At 43.8% G+C, this 17,739-nt stretch overlaps 4 non-coding genes across 4 annotated transcripts; 2 read left to right on the top strand and 2 right to left on the bottom strand.

The window, feature by feature from the left end:
• Positions 1–1,274: 1,274 nt before the first annotated feature.
• trnar-acg (transfer RNA arginine (anticodon ACG)) lies at positions 1,275–1,347 on the top strand. Its single transcript has one exon. It is a non-coding gene; the product is annotated as a tRNA-Arg (tRNA).
• A 7,282-nt stretch (positions 1,348–8,629) lies between these two features.
• On the bottom strand, positions 8,630–8,714 carry trnak-uuu (transfer RNA lysine (anticodon UUU)). The gene is given in 2 exon segments: positions 8,630–8,665; positions 8,678–8,714. It is a non-coding gene; the product is annotated as a tRNA-Lys (tRNA).
• A 4,897-nt stretch (positions 8,715–13,611) lies between these two features.
• trnat-agu (transfer RNA threonine (anticodon AGU)) lies at positions 13,612–13,685 on the top strand. Its single transcript has one exon. It is a non-coding gene; the product is annotated as a tRNA-Thr (tRNA).
• A 2,940-nt stretch (positions 13,686–16,625) lies between these two features.
• trnas-cga (transfer RNA serine (anticodon CGA)) lies at positions 16,626–16,707 on the bottom strand. Its single transcript has one exon. It is a non-coding gene; the product is annotated as a tRNA-Ser (tRNA).
• Between the last annotated feature and the right edge of the window lie 1,032 nt (positions 16,708–17,739).

Here is a 17,739-nt window from a genome sequence, read left to right as displayed (position 1 = left end):
ACCCAACATACCCTGTATGGCATTGCATATGGTAGGCCGGATGTTTTATGTTGACTGAACGGCTATGTATACAACACACAACGGATTTTACTGCTGGTTTAACTCCACAAACTATAATCACCATAAATAACCAAAGTCTCAGATCAGTTGGAATTTAATTACTGTTGTTGAGGGGAGTTTGTACATTGAAAGGAGTTTATACATTTAAAGCTCCAGGTAAACCTGCAAACCTCTCTCGCCTGTGGGTGACGTCACCATGAGGTGTCTACCTTTCTTTGCGCTTCTGGACTTCTGAAATGTGATTGAACCTTACCAAAAGTTTCCTATAATTAGTGAGGAAGGGAGGTATCAGTGTAAATGGGAGATCTAAACGTGGTTGTTTCACTGGGTACCATGGGAACCGGATACATTGCTCATTCCAGTTATTTGTTCAGCAGGAAACATAAATCATTCTCTTTAACTGTACTCGCCCGAAGGAAAAGGAAACAAACAAAACTGCTCAGTTCTTTGTTTTCGCTTCTTCTGCTGGTTTACATTCACTCACCGAGAAAGTGAGAGAGAGAGAGACTGAGAGATTGAATTGGCCTTTTCACTTTGTAATCGATTGCACTTTGTACTTATTGTAAGAGACGGTTCCACCAAAACTATCCTGTGCCTGATATTCTCATTAATACCAAGATGTGTTCAAAATGAGTTTCTACCAATTTTACAAAAGCTGTGCAGCGAAAACTACTTTGAAACGAGTTTCGCTTTGCAACCTTTAATAGCGATGGGTTACTGGTTGTAAGTAAAGAAGTTTGTACACACAGGCCTTTGGATCAATATCCTCGAAACTTGTTTCGGACACATTGTATGAGAGGTCCGTCTGCACAGTGAAGGAACATTTCCGCATTGAAGCTCTGGAATCCTTTCCTTGTTGGCTCCGGAATTAATACAAATACCGCCCAGTGTTATTTTGTTGCTGAATTCACAAATTGGGTAAATATCACATTGGAGACTTAAGACAAAAAAGGCCCCGACCAAACGGCCACTTTGAGCAGCTTCGCCACGGAGCCAAATCAAGCTGCAACTTCACGACCTCCCCTCACTGATACCTGTCAGATACCCTCCACTGTCTGTTGGAGTTTTTGGCCGTTTTTTACTTTTCTGTTTGTCGCGTCGATTTCGCTGTGTTCACCAAAACCGTTTGTATCTCTCGCTCCGTTCAGCTCGCTGTGGCAATGTGTGGATTGATTCTGAATGAAAAATGAAATAAAAGGTTTTAATTATCAGGTGGGCCAGTGGCGCAATGGATAACGCGTCTGACTACGGATCAGAAGATTGTAGGTTCGACTCCAACCTGGCTCGGTTTTATGGAATTTTCCCCGTGACACTGGGGAATGAATGAGTCAGACATTATAATTAGGTATTGTTTATGGTGAAGCAGCAAATAAAACAAACATTCCATTTTGAATGGTTCAGTTTCAGTTATGTAAAAAAAAAACTTTTACCACAACGTGATTCCAACAAGCCGCCTTTTCGGTTGATGTCAGACACACTAACATTGCAGCACGAGGTGTCGCCACCGCGCAAATGGCCTTCATGTGTTTCCGGGCCTTTCAGACACTTCGTGTGACACAAGAGCTTTCCAATCCCCGCCACCTCCTGAACATCGAGGCGTCCGGCAGAAGCAGCATTCACCGCCAGGACCGATATCGCGCTGCCTTTGCCGGTCTGCAGGAAATCCGATGCTGAAAATACAAAGCAGGACGGACAGTATCTGGAAAACAGTGAAACTTTCAGTGTTCAGACTTTGGTGAGAACTATAAGCAGGAATTTGGGTAGATATTAACTGGGTGTGTAGTCGGAGTGCGCTGTTCCTTTATAAACTGTGGGAGCGCAGATATCAGTGCGATGTCTATATATGAATTGTGGGTGTGTATATATGAGTGAGATGTTTATATATTAATTGTGGGTGTGTCTTTCCGAGTGTGATGTTTATATATGAATTATGGGTGTGTATATATGAGTGAGCGAGTTTTTATATGAAATGTGGGTGTGTATATGTGAGTGCAATGTTTAAATATGAACTGAGGGTGTGTATATCTCAGTGTGATGTTCATATATGAACTGTGGGTGTGTATATATGAGTGCGATGTTCATATATGAAATGAGGGTGTGTATATATGAGTGCGATGTTTATACATCAAGTGCGGAATGACCTGAAGGGACAATTCCACCCGGGATTATATGTTGTTCCAACGAATGACACAAAGTTCAATAAACATTAGGCGGAAATCACTCAGTTGGGCGGGCGTTAGACTAAAGATCTGAAGATCTCGGGTTTCTGCAGTTTTAGTTATTTACCCGTAGCCCTTCATGTTTTTCCCTTCACGTACTTATCCAATTCCCCTTTGAAAGTCACGATTGAATCTGCCTCCAGCACTCACTCAGGCAGTGAATTCCAAATCTTAACCACTCGCGGCACAAAAGCGTTTTTCCTCATATCGCCTTTGATTCTTTTACAATCACCTTAAATCTTTGTCATCTGGTTCTTGACCTTTCTGCCAATGGGAGCAGCTACTCTGACTGGACCCTTCAAGATTTTATCCACCTTCCCCTTAAATGCATCTATGTGATTTGCCTCAACTACTCCTTGTGGTAGCACGCTCCACATTCCGACCACTCTTTGGGTAAAGAATTTGATCCTGAATTCCCTATTGGATTTATTAGTGACTATCTCATACTTATGACCTCTAGTTTTGGACTCGCCCACAAGGCAAGTGAAACCATTTTCTCTATGTCGACCCTATCAAACCCATTCATTATCTTAAAGACTTCTATCAGGTCACCCCACGGCCTTCTCTTTTCCAGAGAAAAAAATCGTAGCCTGTTCGTCCTTTCCTGATAAGTCTCTCCTCTCAGTTCTGGTATCACCCTTGTGAATCTTTTCCACCTTCCCCAATGTCCCTATATCCTTCTTATAATATGGAGACCCGAACTTTGCCCAGTGCTCCAAGTTTTGTCCAACCAAGGTTCACTACGAGTTTAATATAACTTCTTTGCTTTTCAATTCTATCCCTCTAGAAATGAACCCCAGTGTTTAGTTTGTTTTCACGTGGCCATATCAACCAATGTCGCGACTTTTAGTGATTTGTGTATCTGTGTCCTTAGATCCCTTTGCTCCTCTATCCCATTTAGACTCTTATTATCCAAGCCGTATGTGGCCCATTTATTCTTCCGACCAAAATGCACCACCTCACACTAAGCTATATTTAAATTAATTTTCCATTTACACGCCCATGCTGTAAGGTTACGAATGATTGCCTGTATTTTTCGCATTTTTCCTTTGTATTAACTGGAACTCCCAATTAGGCGCCGTCCGTAAATTTTCAAAATGCACTTCCGATTCCCGTGTCCAAATCAATAATGTAAATTTTGAACAACAACGGCCCCAGTACCGATAAATTTTGAACAATAGAGATCCAAGCACCGATCAATTGTGAACAACAATGGTCCCAGCACCGATAACTTGTGAATAACGGTGATCCCAGCACCGACCAATTGTGAACAACAGTGAACCCAGCACCACTAAATTTTGAACAACAGTGGTCCCTGCACCAATAAATTGTGAACAACAGTGGTCCCAACATTAATTAGTTGTGAACAACAGTGAACCCAGCACCGATCAATTGTGAACAACAGTGGTCCCAGCACCGATAAATTGTGAACAACAGTGGTCCCAGCACCAATAAATTGTGAACAGTGATCCCAGCCCCGATCAATTGTGAACAACACTGGTCCCAGCACCAATAAATTGTGAACAACAGTGGTCCCAGGACTTTTGATCTTGAACTACAGTTGAAACTTCTGCAGGAAATAAAAAGAAGCGCCCAAATCGCTCCACGTGAATCTCAAGCACGTGGGGAAGAAGTTCAGTGCAAACAATCAGGAATTTAAAGGCACTTCAATGACCTGCACTTTCTTTGAATAAGTTTTGTTCGACATTGCATTCGAACCTGAAATCGCACTCGGCTTTCATCTCACCGAAGCACAGTGTCGCCGCTTTGTATCTGTCTGCCTGTAAGTGACGAGGTTGGACGAGGCACGGTCTGATCCAATTTTTGAAATCTCACCAAGCGCCAGGGAAATGAAACTTAGAGTCGAACTGTCCCTGCAAGTGATGAGGTGAGGGGAATGTCGCTCCAAACAGATCGGGATAGAGCGCAATGCAGCCACACAGGAGCTCCAAATCCACCCTCTCGCCAGTCGGCAATTACAAATTTTAACCGAAATATCCATTGGCCCAGAGTCACCCACTGAAATCGAGTTTTTCTCGGACACATTTTTTTCTTAACATTGGTTTAAAAGTGAAAACTGCGGTCCACTTCACTGCACGTGCAAGAAAGAACATTGTAGACGCTGCCCGCGTGCAGCAAGATCTGGACAACATTCAGGCTTGGGCTGATAAATAGCAAGTAGCATTCGCGACAGACAAGTGCCAGGCAATGACCATCTCCAACAAGAGAGAGTCTAACCACATACTCTTGACAATCAACAGCATTACCATCGCCGAATCTCCCACCATTAACAACCTGGGGGTTACCATGGACCACAAACTTAACTGGACCATCCATATAAATATTGTGCTATAAGAGCAGGCCAGAGGCTGAGTATTCTGCGGCGAGTGACTCACCTCGTGCGTACCCAAAGCCTTTCCACCATCTACAAGGCACAAGTCAGGAGTGTGATGAAATACCCTTCACTTGCCTGGATGAGTGCAGCTACAACATCAGTCAACAAGCTTGGCACAATCCCGAACAAAGCATCCCACTTGATTGGCACCCCAGGCACCACCCTAAACATTCACTCCCTTCAGCACCGGCGCACCGTGGCTGCAGTGTGTACCATCCACAGGATGCACTGCAGCAACCCGCCAAGGCTTCTTCGACAGCACCTCCCAAACCGACGACCTCTACCACCTAGAAGGACAAGGGCAGCAGGCGCTAGGTAACACGGCCACCTGCACTTTCCCCTCCAAGTCACACACCATTCCGACTTGGAAATATATCGCCGTTCCTTCATCGTCGCTGGATCAAAATCCTGGAACTCCCTACCTAACAGCACTGTGGGAGAACATTCAGCACACGTGTTGCAGAGGTTCAAGAAGGCGGCTCAACTCCAACTTCTCAAGGGCCATTAGGGATGGGCAATAAATGCCGGCCTTGCCAGCAACGCCCACATCCCATGAAAATATACAAATTGTCGAAAGGTTACAGCATGGGAGGAGGCCATTCGGCTCTATCAAGAGCAATCCAGGTAATCCCACTCCATCGCCCTTTCCCAGTAGCGCAGCATTTTTTTCCTTTCATGTCCTTATCCAATTCCCTTTTGAAGGCCATGGTTGATTCTGCCTCCATCACATCCTCGGGCGATGCATTACTGATCCTAACAACTCGCTGTGTAAAAAAGTTTTTCCTCATGTCACCTTTGGTTCTTTTGCCAATTACTTTAAATCTATGTCCTCTGGTTCTTGAACCTTCCGCCAATGAGAACAGTTTCTCTCTATCGACTCTGTCTCGGCCCTTGATGATTTTGAATACCTCTATCAAATCTCCTCGCAACCGCCTCTGTTCCAAGGAGAATAATCCCAGCTTCTCCAGTCTATCCACGTAACTAAAGTCCCTCATTCCTGGAATCTTTCTAATAAATCTCTTCTGCACCCTCTCTAAGGCCTTCACATCTTTCCTAAAGTGCGGTGCCCAGAACTGGACTCAATACTCCAGTTGTGGCCGAACCAGTGTTTTATTGAAGTTGATCATGACTTCCATACTTCTGTACTCTATGCCTCTTTATATAAAGCCCAGGATCCCGTCTGCTTTTTTAATGATTTTCTCAACGTGCTCTGCCACCTTCAACGATTTGTGCACATAAACCCCCAGATCTCTCTGTTCCTGTACCCCTTTACAGTTGTGCCCTCTAGTTTATATTGCCTCTCCTCATTCTTCCCAGCAAAATTTATCTCTTCGCATTTTTAGCGTTAAATTGCATCTGCCACTTGTCGGCCCATGCCACCAGCCTGTCTATAACCTCTTGAAGTCGATGACCATCCTCCTCACTGTTTATTTCCCTTCCAAGTTTTGTATCATGTCCAAATTTTGAAATTGTGCCCTGCACACCCAAGTCCAAGTCATCACTTTATATCAAGAAAAGCAATGGTCCCAGCACTGACCGCTGGGAACACCACTGTGCACCTCCCTCCAGTCCAAAAAATATCACCATCACTCTCTGTTTCATGTCCCTTAGCCAATTCTGCATCTGTTGCGACTGACCCCTTTATTCCATTTGCTGCAATCTTAATGATAAGCCTACCGTGTGGCACTTTATCAATCGCCTTTTGAAAGTCCATATACACCACATCAACTGCATTACCCTCAACGACCCTCTCTGTTGCGTCATCAAAAAAACTCTATCAGGTTAGCTAAACACGGCTTTCCCTAATCAATCCACACGCGTCCAAGTGACTGTTAATTCTATCCTGGATTACCGTTTCTAAAAGTTTCCCCACAACTGAGGTCAAACTGAACGGGCTATTGTTGTTGGGTTAATCCTTACAACCTTTTTTGAAGAACGGTGTAACATTGCAATTCTCCAGTTCTCAGGCACCACCCCCGTATCTATGGATGTTTGGAAGATTATGGCCAGAAGCTCCGTTACTTCCACCCTTACTTCCCTCAGCAAATTGGGTTGCATCCCACCAGGACCGGGTGATTATCTAATTTAAGTGCAGCTGGAATTTCAAATACCTCTTTATTATTTTTTAGCCCATCAGTAATTCAACTATATCTTCCTTTAGTGAGTCTCTGGCAGTACCGTCTTCCTTGGTAAACACATGCACAAAGTCCTTTTATTTTATTCGTTCATGGGATGTGGGCGTCGATGGCGAGGCCGCCATTTATTGCCCATCGCTAATTGCCCTCATTTAGGATCTCGGCCATCTCCTCTGCCTCCATGAGTAGATCTCCTTTATGGTCCCTAATCGGCCACACCCCTCCTCATACTACCCGTTTAACGTTTACATGTCTGTAGAAGACTTTTGAATTCCCTTATATGTTGGACGCCAGTCTATTCTCATACTCTCTCTTTGTCCCTCTTATTTCCTTTTTCACTTCCCCTCTGAGCTTTCAATATTCTGCCTGGTGAATGAATGAATTTAAAAAAAACATGTTAGGATTTCCTTCAGTCTGAAACAGGAAGTTACTGGTTGATTAATCGCTATTTGAACAAGCATTCGTCTTTTTTACAGAGCGAATGAGTTTTGCGTAATTGATAAAGTGAATCATTTTGTAAAAGTTAATTCCCTCAACGGGAACCGGAGCCGTCTCCCGCACTGAGAGCATTTGCAGAAGGCAGCTCTCTTCTGCGATTTTCCTATAACAGCTCCATCGGTAGAGTTTCCGTAGTGTCGGAGTCATCACGTTCAGCTAACCCGCGAAAAGTCCCCGATACACAACCAAACGGAAATATTGTGGAAAAAGTAGTGCACTCAGAATCACTAAATATAAAAAAGGAAGAATTCACTCTGTGTTTCGATATGAATAAAATACAACGCCTCACAGAACCGGTAGAGTTTCCTTCCTCTGCCCAGTTCTACACACACTCAAGCACTACACATATACCGACAGTATCTCTCCCTCACTCCCGTTTCCTGCCCTGACGGTACAGGAAGCCCCTCTCAAAGCTGCACATTGCGACTGGTTTCAGTTGTTTTGTGAAAGATCATTAAATGATCCTGCAGCGCTGCCTCGGTTAATAACTACAGTCATAAACAACATTGCAGCCGCGGCAACAAACACATCAGTTTTTCGATGTTCGATGTTCCCCAGCTCCTGGATTGTGTGAGGCCACGACAGCAACAACATTCAGGCCGTCTGTCCGGCCTCGTTCTCTCCACTCACACGTCAGACCAAGAGAGATAGGAGGAGGTCTAGGCTATTCGGCCCCTCGAGCCTGCTCCGCCATTTAATGAGATCATGGCTGATCTGATTTTTACCACAACTCCACTTTCCCGCCCTTTCCCCATATCCTTTAACTCCCTCACTGATCAAAAAATTTGTCTCACTCAGCCTTGAATGTGCTCAATGACTCGGCCTCCACAGCATTTTGAGGTAAAAATTCCAAAGATTCACAACCCTCTTGGAGAAGAAATTCCTCATCATTTCCGTCTTAAACGGGCGACCCCTTATTCTGAGACTATGCCCCATAGTTTTAGATTCCTCCATGAGGTGTAACATCCTTTCAGCATCTACCCTATCGAGTCCCCTCAGAATCTTGTATGTTTCATAAGATCTCCTCTCATTCTTCTAAATTCCAATGAGTATAAACCCAACTGTTCAATCTTTCCTCACAAGACAACCCTTCAATACTCGGAATCAACCCAGTGAACCTTCTCTGAACTGCCTCCAATGCAAATATGTCCTTGTTGCTGGTGGAAATCAGAAAATTCCGCTTCAGACAAAGCATTACTGCCCATCCCTGGGAAACAAGATGCCACGGAAGCTTTGACAACACATCGCAGGCATCGTTTGACCCGCAGTTGTTGCTCCGATGCAAAGCAGAACTTTGTGAAGCCAGCTGTTTCAAAATTTATAGCCTGAGCAGGGACTTGAACCATGGACCCTCAGATCACTACCCACATTAAAAGTCTGATGCTCTACCGACTGAGCTACTCAGGCGCTATATTCAAAAAGCTTCTATTATACAGATCCATGGTAGGACTCTGACTTATCCCTCGGAGACGTCGAACCATGGTGAAGATCCGATTTATAAAATTCTCAGTAACGTGTTGAACATGACGTAAGAAACATGGACTCCGAACTTGTGATTTATAATTCTTTTTTCTGCCACATGTCTTGTTATTAGTGAGCACCAATTAAAAAAACACTTTACCCAGTGGCTCAAAAGCTAAATTGTCCCACACGGGAGATGGAAAATGCCTCTCGACCTTTCACCGTATGAACATCTGTGAGCTGAACAATTTCTTCCGTTATACATTGACACCAGGCAGCAAATTTCCCTTCCAAATTTTCCTTACACGAAACTTCCAACCGATGAATAACCTCTTAACGAAAAGAAAAATTGTGTGTTTGGTTCTTCTGATTTAAAGATCTCGTACGGCCCCGTTGTCATATCAGCTGCCCCTCTCCCCCTATGAACAAGTAAACAGGCACCTGCTATTGCAAGACGGTAGGCCAGAGGAACCCAACTGCCCAGATGGGAACACTAAGAAGTTGATGCAACATGGAACAGACCAGTTGTATCTTGAACTCCGGTCAAAATGTTTGAAGTGAAAAGTTCGACCTTTATCGGTGAGGTTCGCACTCACAACCTGAGCATTTCTGGAGCACCAAAAACGTTTCGCGAACTGTTCGATTGCGCTACAAGATCACAAAAGCGTTTAACTTTCGGTCTCTCGGTTAACGTTTCGTGACAAACAGAAGCCTCCAATCAAGATGCGCTTCGTTCAATATCCGCAGTAAACTTTAAAAGCCGTGGAATCTGAAACAAAACCCCAGAAGATAAGAACTTTTAATTATATTATTATTATTAACTTAAGGACAATTTTTGATGGTACTTTAAGAAGGATTTGGAGAAAATGTGAGATGAAACTAATAAACTCTCTCTGGGCTGTCGGTGACTGAAGAGATGAGCGTTATTTGACTTGGAAACTGAGGTTCGGAACTTTCTGATGGAGAAGTGTGACAGAAGATTGTGGTTAGTGACAGTTGCCGGGGAGATCCAGAGGAGGGGGAGAAAAGTCAAAGTCACAGCTGTGACAGCTCCAGCGCTCTGCTTATCTGTAATATTTAAAAAGTAATGTACAGTACGGGGCAAACCGATTTGGTATCAGTTATCAAAAATATTAAAAGACATAGGTTCAAAGACGGATTTGTGAAGAGGGAACGGATTTAACCGCCAGACCGAAATCATTCCACTTGAATCTGAAGCGTCTTGGGGAAAACGGCAGTGCGAACTGTGATGTTCGTGTCATGACTTGAAAGACCCTCCCATTACCGACAGTATCTTTGAACCGGTTGTGCAGCAAAACCGCGATTGAAGCCGCTTTGTATTTGTCAAACGTGCAGATGATGATATTGGGGTTGATAAGGGTCGAGTTCAATGACATGAAATCTAACCACATGACCCGAAAATCGACTGTAAAACCGAGTTTTTCCTTTAAGTCGTGAATTGAAGTGAAAGGCGCATCAAACAGATCAGGGAAATGAAGAGCAGAATACGTGGATGGAACTTGCACAAGTGAAAATCCCTCTTTGTCGGAAGACTCTGTCCCCAGTGTTGGAGAGGATTGATATTTCGAGCTTTTATTCACCAGCCTCAACTTCAGCAATTTCCCGTTTGCTGACAATGACATGAGTCGAAATGAGCAGGTCCAACGAGCCGGTCTGTAACACAGGCCAATGACTCAGTTCAACTCGTTAACCAGTCACTGGGTTCCGTTATAGTCGTTCCAGTCAGTAACACACAAAGATGAATTTGAAACAGAAAGAGATAATTTTTAACACTTTATATCAACCACCGGCGTTTCCCTCTTTCCGGCTTTTAGAACAATCTGTTTCACAGTTTGTCAAACCCGAAACAGCCTCTGGGATTTGCTGATTGAGAATTTCAGTAGAAATTGGGACCGTCACTAAGTATTGGAACAAACATTCACGCTGAGGTTTCGGGGATGTTACTGGTTTATTTATATCAGTGAGTGACCGATTTTAAACTAGGTGAGGGTCTAAACCTAAGATACGAGTCTGGGATAGACAAGAGATTCTTCAATGTATCAAGTTAAATTACACTGATTCTACCAACACTGTACATCACATCCCTTAAACATCGTTACCTGTTACTGTATAAAACTGGTGAGGGTGGAAATGGAAAATAACTGAAGAAACCTTCATTGCATCAAACTTAATTCTGATTATTATTATTATACAAACATTGCACAGCTTATTCCTTAAAAAAGACCCAATAAAAAAGCAGTCGCCAGTCCCCGAGCCGCTGTGCTTGTGGTATGATTTGCACCCGCTTCTGACTGACTTGAGATCAGACGCACTCCCGTCAAAAGTAAACAGATGGAGCCGGATTCATAACAGAAAAATGAGGACCGATCTCCGCGGTTCTCCAAGAGTGCGGGAGGCGGAATAACAGCAGCACACAGAGTGATCTCTCTAAACCAGCCGCTGCCGCCGGAGAGAAGCGAGTCCTGTTCCGAGCCGTGTCTGCTGGGCGCCTGCCGACCCTCTCTTCACTGAAGGGGACCAATTCAGCACCAACTCACACACCATTGGATCATTTAATCACCTTCAACACCTGAATTACATCACCACTTAATCTTCAATACACAAAGAAATTCAAGCCTTGTCCACGCAACCTGTCCTCACAGTGTAACCATTTTAGCCCCGGTAGCATTCTGGTCTTTCTGCGCTGCACCTCCTGCAAGGCCAATATATCCTTCCTGAGGTATGGTGCTCAGAACTAAAAGCCGTACTCTAAATTTGGTCTCAACAGAGTTTATATAATTGTAAAATAACTTCCACCCGTTTGAATTCCTGCTCCCTTGAGATAAAGGCCGACATTCCATTAGCCCTTTTAATTATTTTTGCACCTGTCTGCCAACTCTTCTTGATTTCCCAAAATATCTCTGCTCACCAACAGTTCCTAGCTTCTCACCATTTCGGAAATACTCTGATTTATCTTTCTTAGGGACAAAGTGGATGGCCTCACATTTCCCCATATTGAAACTTTGAACAGTCTGGGGCTCTTTTTTATAGAAAATAGAAGGCTGAGGGTGACCTGATATAGGACTTTAAGATTATGCAAGGGTTTGATTGGACAGATGTAGATTAGGCGTTTCTCCTTTTGGGATTGGGGACGTCAAAACTTAGGGCCATGAATATAATAGTCATCAATATATCAAATATCGCATTCAAGAGAAACATATTTATCCGGAGAGTCGTTAGAATGTGCAACTCGCTACCACAGGGAGTAGTTAAGACAAATAGCATGGATACATTTACGGGGAAGCTCGATAAGCACATGGAGGAGAAAGGAATATTCCGGTTTGCTCATCGGGTTAGATGAAGAGAGGTTGGAGGAGGCTCGTCTGCAGCATTAACACCAGCATAGTTTGGTTGGGCCGAATTACCTGTTTCTGTGATGTACATTCTATGTAATTCTATGTAAGCTCCATCTGCCACACTTTTATCAACTCACCTAATCTGTTAATTTCCCTTTACAACTTTATGCTCCCATCGACACTACTCACTGAGTCACCTAACTTGGTGTCGTCGACAAACGTGGATATACGGCTCTCTATTCCTTTATCTCCCTCATTTATACAAAAAATAAAAAGATGATTCGCCGGTACAGATCCCTGTGGGACACCATTAATCAAATCCTGTCAATTTGTGTACATACCCATTAACCCGACTCTCTGTCTCCTACCTCCGAACTAACTCGCTCCCCATGGCAATGGGTTGCTTTGAATTCCACATGTTCTCATTTCTGTTAACAGTCTCTGATGCTAAACCTTATCGAATGGCTCTGGAAGTCAATATGCATATAACACCCATAGACACTCCATTATTTACTACGTTAGTTACATCTTCAAAAAGTTCATCTAGTTTCGTTAGACTTGACTTACACTTTACAAATCCATGCTGGCTCTCTCTGATCAATTCATGTTTATCCAAGTGCTCAGTTATTCTTTCCCTAATGACAGATAGTGGTAACTCCCCCACAAGAGACGTCAGACTAATAGGTCTATAATTTCCTGCGTTATCTCTCCCACCCTTCGTATATAATGGAATGACATTTGAAATTTTTCAATCCGTGGCACAATTCCTGAATCAAGAGAGTTTTGAAAGATCATGACGAAAGCATGTACAATGTCCTCACCGATTCCTTTTAATCCCCTAGGGTGGTGAACATTATGTCCTGGAGATTTGTTTATCTTTAGTCTAATTATTTTCTCCATTACCATTATTTTACTTACACTGAATCTCCTTGATTTATTTTCAGTTTTCCTCTGTCTGTGGTATATTGTCCTCATGCCTTTCTGTGAGTATCAGCAAGTCTGCCATTTCCTGATTTTCAATTACAATATAACCTCCATCTGTCTTTAAGGGGCCCACATTACTCTTAGTCACCCTTCTGTCTCTTAATATACGTGTAAAAACCTTGAAAGTTGTCCTTAATTTCAATCACAAGTTTTTCTCGTTTTCCCTCTTTGCGCCTTTTGCGATTTTTTTTAGTTTCAGCACCACAATCAACAACACTTCGCTGTGAAATTTGCTTAATTAGTTCTTCAGTGTCAGAGCGAGAATTGTCCATCACTAATTTTTATTTAAAGTAAAAAACAAACAGAAGCACACATATTCATTCGTGTATCAAAGCACTGATGGACACAGAAAGGCAAACACAGCTTGAAATGCAGGCAGTATCGGGATTCACAGGTGAACTGGCAAGCGAAATCGACAAAGATAAAACAGTCTGAACCCACAACAGAATGTGACGTGTAGCTGATAGATATTAATGAGGAGGTGGGAAACAACCCCGTGAATTGGCACCGTGGCTGAGTTGGTTAAAGCGCTTGTCTAGTAAACAGGAGATCCTGGGTTCAACTCCCAGCGGTGCCTTTTTTTGTAATTCATGGTGTTTCGTGAATTTGAGAAGCATGCAGTGCTGTGTTTTGTTCAGGAGCAAACACGGAACTGATCAGCAAGTCTCTTCAGAAATGCCGTTTCATCGTACGGACAGCCCTCTCAGAGAATGTCTTCGTGACACGTTCTTGTTTCTGCGCTCCTTAAGGTCGTGGTACAATTATTGATTCGATGGTTCATACCCCGGAGAAACCCTAATTTAGCCCGAGATTTTGGATCTTGAGCTGCGGTTCAAACTTTTGCAAAGAGGGAAAAGGAGTCCCCAAATCACTCCACCTGAATCTCAAACGCTTTCGGAAGAAGTTCAGTTCAAACAATCAGGACTTTAAAGACACCTCAATGACCTGCACTTTCATTGAACGAGCTTTGCTTACAATTGCATTCGACCCTGAAACCGCTCTGGGCTTTCATCTCACTGAAGCAGAGTGTGGCCACTTTGTATCTGTGAGCATGTCGGTGACGAGGTTAGCTTTGATATTGGTCGCTTTCAATTTTTAAGATCTCTCCAAGCTCTGGGAAAAGAAACCGAGAATCGAATTGTCCCTGTCAGTGATGAAGTGAAGGGATTGGTGCTCCAAGCGGATCTGGAAATTGCGCAGTGCAGTCGCTCAGGAGTTCCAAATCCACCAGCCAGCCACTCGGTGATCATATTAACTGAGCTTTACTCTGGCCCAGTGTCACCGCGCTGAAATCAAGTATTTCTCCGGCACGTTTCTCTTAACTTCACAGTTGCTGGTTTAAGAGTGAAGAGCGGCTCGTTGGATTTTCACTCCTGCAAGCTTCAACTATTGATTTTGCAAAAGTGAACTGACATTGACAGCTGTTAAATAGGCTGTTGCCGCCTTAAGGTTCAGCTCAGTGAATTACGCATTTAGCAGAGGGCTTTTCCGTCTGTTTCAGTGGTGCAAAAGTTTGATGTTCGAGTCCTTTTTTTATTTTTCCTCAGGTTTCATCGCCTCACAATTCCAGGGTTTCAATGTGTGTTTTGTCTGCAAGAAAATGTACCGTAATCATTGCCAGCTGAGCAGGGCTGATAGTCCGCCATTTACCCTGCGGTCGGAAATCAGCCACATGAATCATAGAAAGGAATGGAACATTGGCTTCACGGAAATCACAATTCATCTTGAGAGACAAGCCCCCGAAAGGCCCGAAGGGAGGCCGCACTAGCTGCAGGAGAGAAGGTTCGTTGTGACATCGAGATTTCTGTGATGAGCGAGACCAGACTCTTTCTATGTTCAGAGAAGAAATGTCACACCCTTTATTTTGGAAAAGCAAAACGGTGGGGATTTTTGTCATAGCCCGATGCCTCTCCTGTTGTATCAGATGTTCCTCGTTGCGTTACTTTCATCTTGATTGTAGAACCGGTTCGGGCGGTCCTGTGATAAACGGCGACAATTGCCTGTTAATTTGAAATTTAACAACGGCTGCACTGAGCTTATAATCCCACTCTTAAGATGCAGTCGATAAAATGATGAAATTTCATCGCATACAAAGCACAATAATTTTATTAAAGTTTTGACTGTCTCTCGCTAATCACGTCAGCATCTCCTTCAGCCTGAAATAGAAAGTTATCGGTTGATTAATGGTGATTAAAACAGTCATTCAACTACGAACAGGGTTTAATTCGCTTCATCTGGTTAATTTAATAAGTTCATAACTCTTGTTGAAGTTAATTCCCTGATTGGGAATGGAACCACGCGGCGGTGGGAGCACTGAATTTTAACCACCAGTCCATCGGGGAGCTCCCAGGATTGCGCACGAGATAAAGTGGAACTGATGAAATTTATTTTTATTTCACTCTTCCGTGATTCATTCAGCTCTCTGTTTGTTCTCAGGCCGCTTATCTCTCCCTTCTTTTCAGCTTCTGATTGCGGATATTCCTGTCGTTAAATACGAATAATATCGAATATCTCACAGCCCCGGTATATTTGCTCCTTCTCTGTACAGTTCTGTACAAAACCAAACTGTACGCAGGTACCGACAGCGTCTCTCCCTCACCCTCGACAGGAGCAGCAGGAAATGCCACTTTAAACTGCCCGTTGCTTCAAATGATGCCCGATTGAACTGCGTTGCCTTGCAGTTTTTCCATTGATTCGGTGCGTGAATTTTGGAAATGGAAACATGTCCATCAGCAGCTTGTGGGAGTATTTTATCTCACTTTCCATTTCATGTACATGCCTACTTGCACTTGGTGCTGTCATTGCCTGAACATCACCTTCTGTCGCGATAATAGTTCGAACAGAAAATGCCATTTTGTGCGAGCAGCTTGGCTGGTACAAAAATGACCTGAATGACAAAGGGGCAAGTGGGAAAGGCCGCGTTGGTCTGCTTGTTCGCAGTAAAGAATTTTCATGCGTTTCCTTGCGGTCCAGTGTTTAGGATTCGGCGCTTTCATCACCACGGCAACGGTTTGATTGTCGGTCTCAACATCCGCATATTATACACTCTACCATAAGTGTACTGTACTCAAATTGCTGATTTTTCACTGTGAGGGTGAAGAGACATAAATGTTTAGACATTAGTTACGAATTCATCAGCTGGGTTGCACCTTTGCTTCTCCCCCCGTCTCAGTCTTTCCATCTTTACCCTTCACTGCTGGTGTTCCAGGTTCAATCATCCGTGGCCGTTCAAGGAAGCCTGCCATGTCATGAGGGGAAAACACAGAGTCAAGAGACAGGGACAAGGTGAGATCAAAGTCTTGGAAGAAATAGTATAAATGTCAATTTCTGCGAACGGGCAGAATTTAAGATGGAGCTTTGGAGAGATTCCTTCACGTGTCTTGCAATTTTGCAAGAGACCATTGGGCTCCCAATTAAAAGCATGTGCCGTGCTGAAGCATCTCTCTGAGAGAGGGAATGCGGTTCGTCAACTCCAGTTCATATTTATTTGTGCAGTAAACATAACTTTAAGCAGCTGCGCTGCGAGCAGGATTCGAACCTGCGCAGGAAAATCCTATTGAATTTCGAGTCCAACGCCTTAACCACTCGGCCATCGCAGCCACAATCGTTGGTGGTGCACGGCTGAAAATCAGAATGCGTGGGTTTATCACAAGCGATCTGTAATACTGTGTTCTCTCCGATAGGTTTCCAACTTGATAGTTGGAGCTTGTTAACGCCGGGCATTGCTGTTTTTGTGATGGAATCCTCCTCTGTCACGTGGTGAAGTCGGGCTTCGATTCCCGCTCAATTCAGGATTATTTTCATTCTCCATTCATAAGATTGCGTGAATTGGGATCTATTTGCACTCATCTTCAATCTGCTCACCATTCTGAAATATTTTCCTTTCTTCACGTGTATTGCGTCGAAGCTGGGGAGGAAAATCACTTTACGAGTCCAACGCCTTAATCTTTGGGTCATCGCAGCTGCAAGCGACGAATCCTACACGGCTTCAGATCAGAATGAGGAAGGTTATCGCAGGAGATCTATGAGACTGTATGTTCTTGCAGAGCGGTTTCCAGCTGGACACATGCAGCCGACTCCTGTGCGGGCATTGCTGTTTCAGGGATAAAATTCTCGCCTGCCATGCGGGATGTCCGCGTTCTTTTACCGGCCAATGGAGGAGCATTTTCATTCTCCATTCATGACATCACGTGAATTGGGATACATTTACATTCAGCTTCAATCTGAACACCATCTTGAGGCATTTTCCTTTCTCCATGTGTGTTGTCGTCGACATAACCTCTGCATTCTGTCCTCCTCCATGCACTGGAATTAAGTCAATCCTGCCGACTACACCGCTAACAAGACGTGAGAAGCCAATTAGTGATTTTGCACGAAAAATGGTAACACCGCAGGGCTCGTCCGGGTTATCTGACATAACAATCAGCAAATACCCAAAGCGAGAATCATACCCCAAGGCCAACGAGCCACTGATAACAGAGGGGTGCAACCAATGCAGAATTCGGTGCCACCCACAGCCGACCGGTCATCCTTCTGTCCATCCAATCACGTTTTCTAATCCGATGTAGAGCAATGTCTAGTTGTATTCTAACTGTTTCATATCAACAATATTAGCCTCTCTTTACCACATT

The sequence above is a fragment of the Heptranchias perlo genome, unplaced genomic scaffold, assembly GCF_035084215.1.
Source record: "Heptranchias perlo isolate sHepPer1 unplaced genomic scaffold, sHepPer1.hap1 HAP1_SCAFFOLD_73, whole genome shotgun sequence".
Classification (NCBI taxonomy): Eukaryota; Metazoa; Chordata; class Chondrichthyes; order Hexanchiformes; family Hexanchidae; genus Heptranchias; species Heptranchias perlo.
Note: the sequence above shows the minus strand (reverse complement) of the source record. Positions and strands in the feature narration are given on the sequence as shown.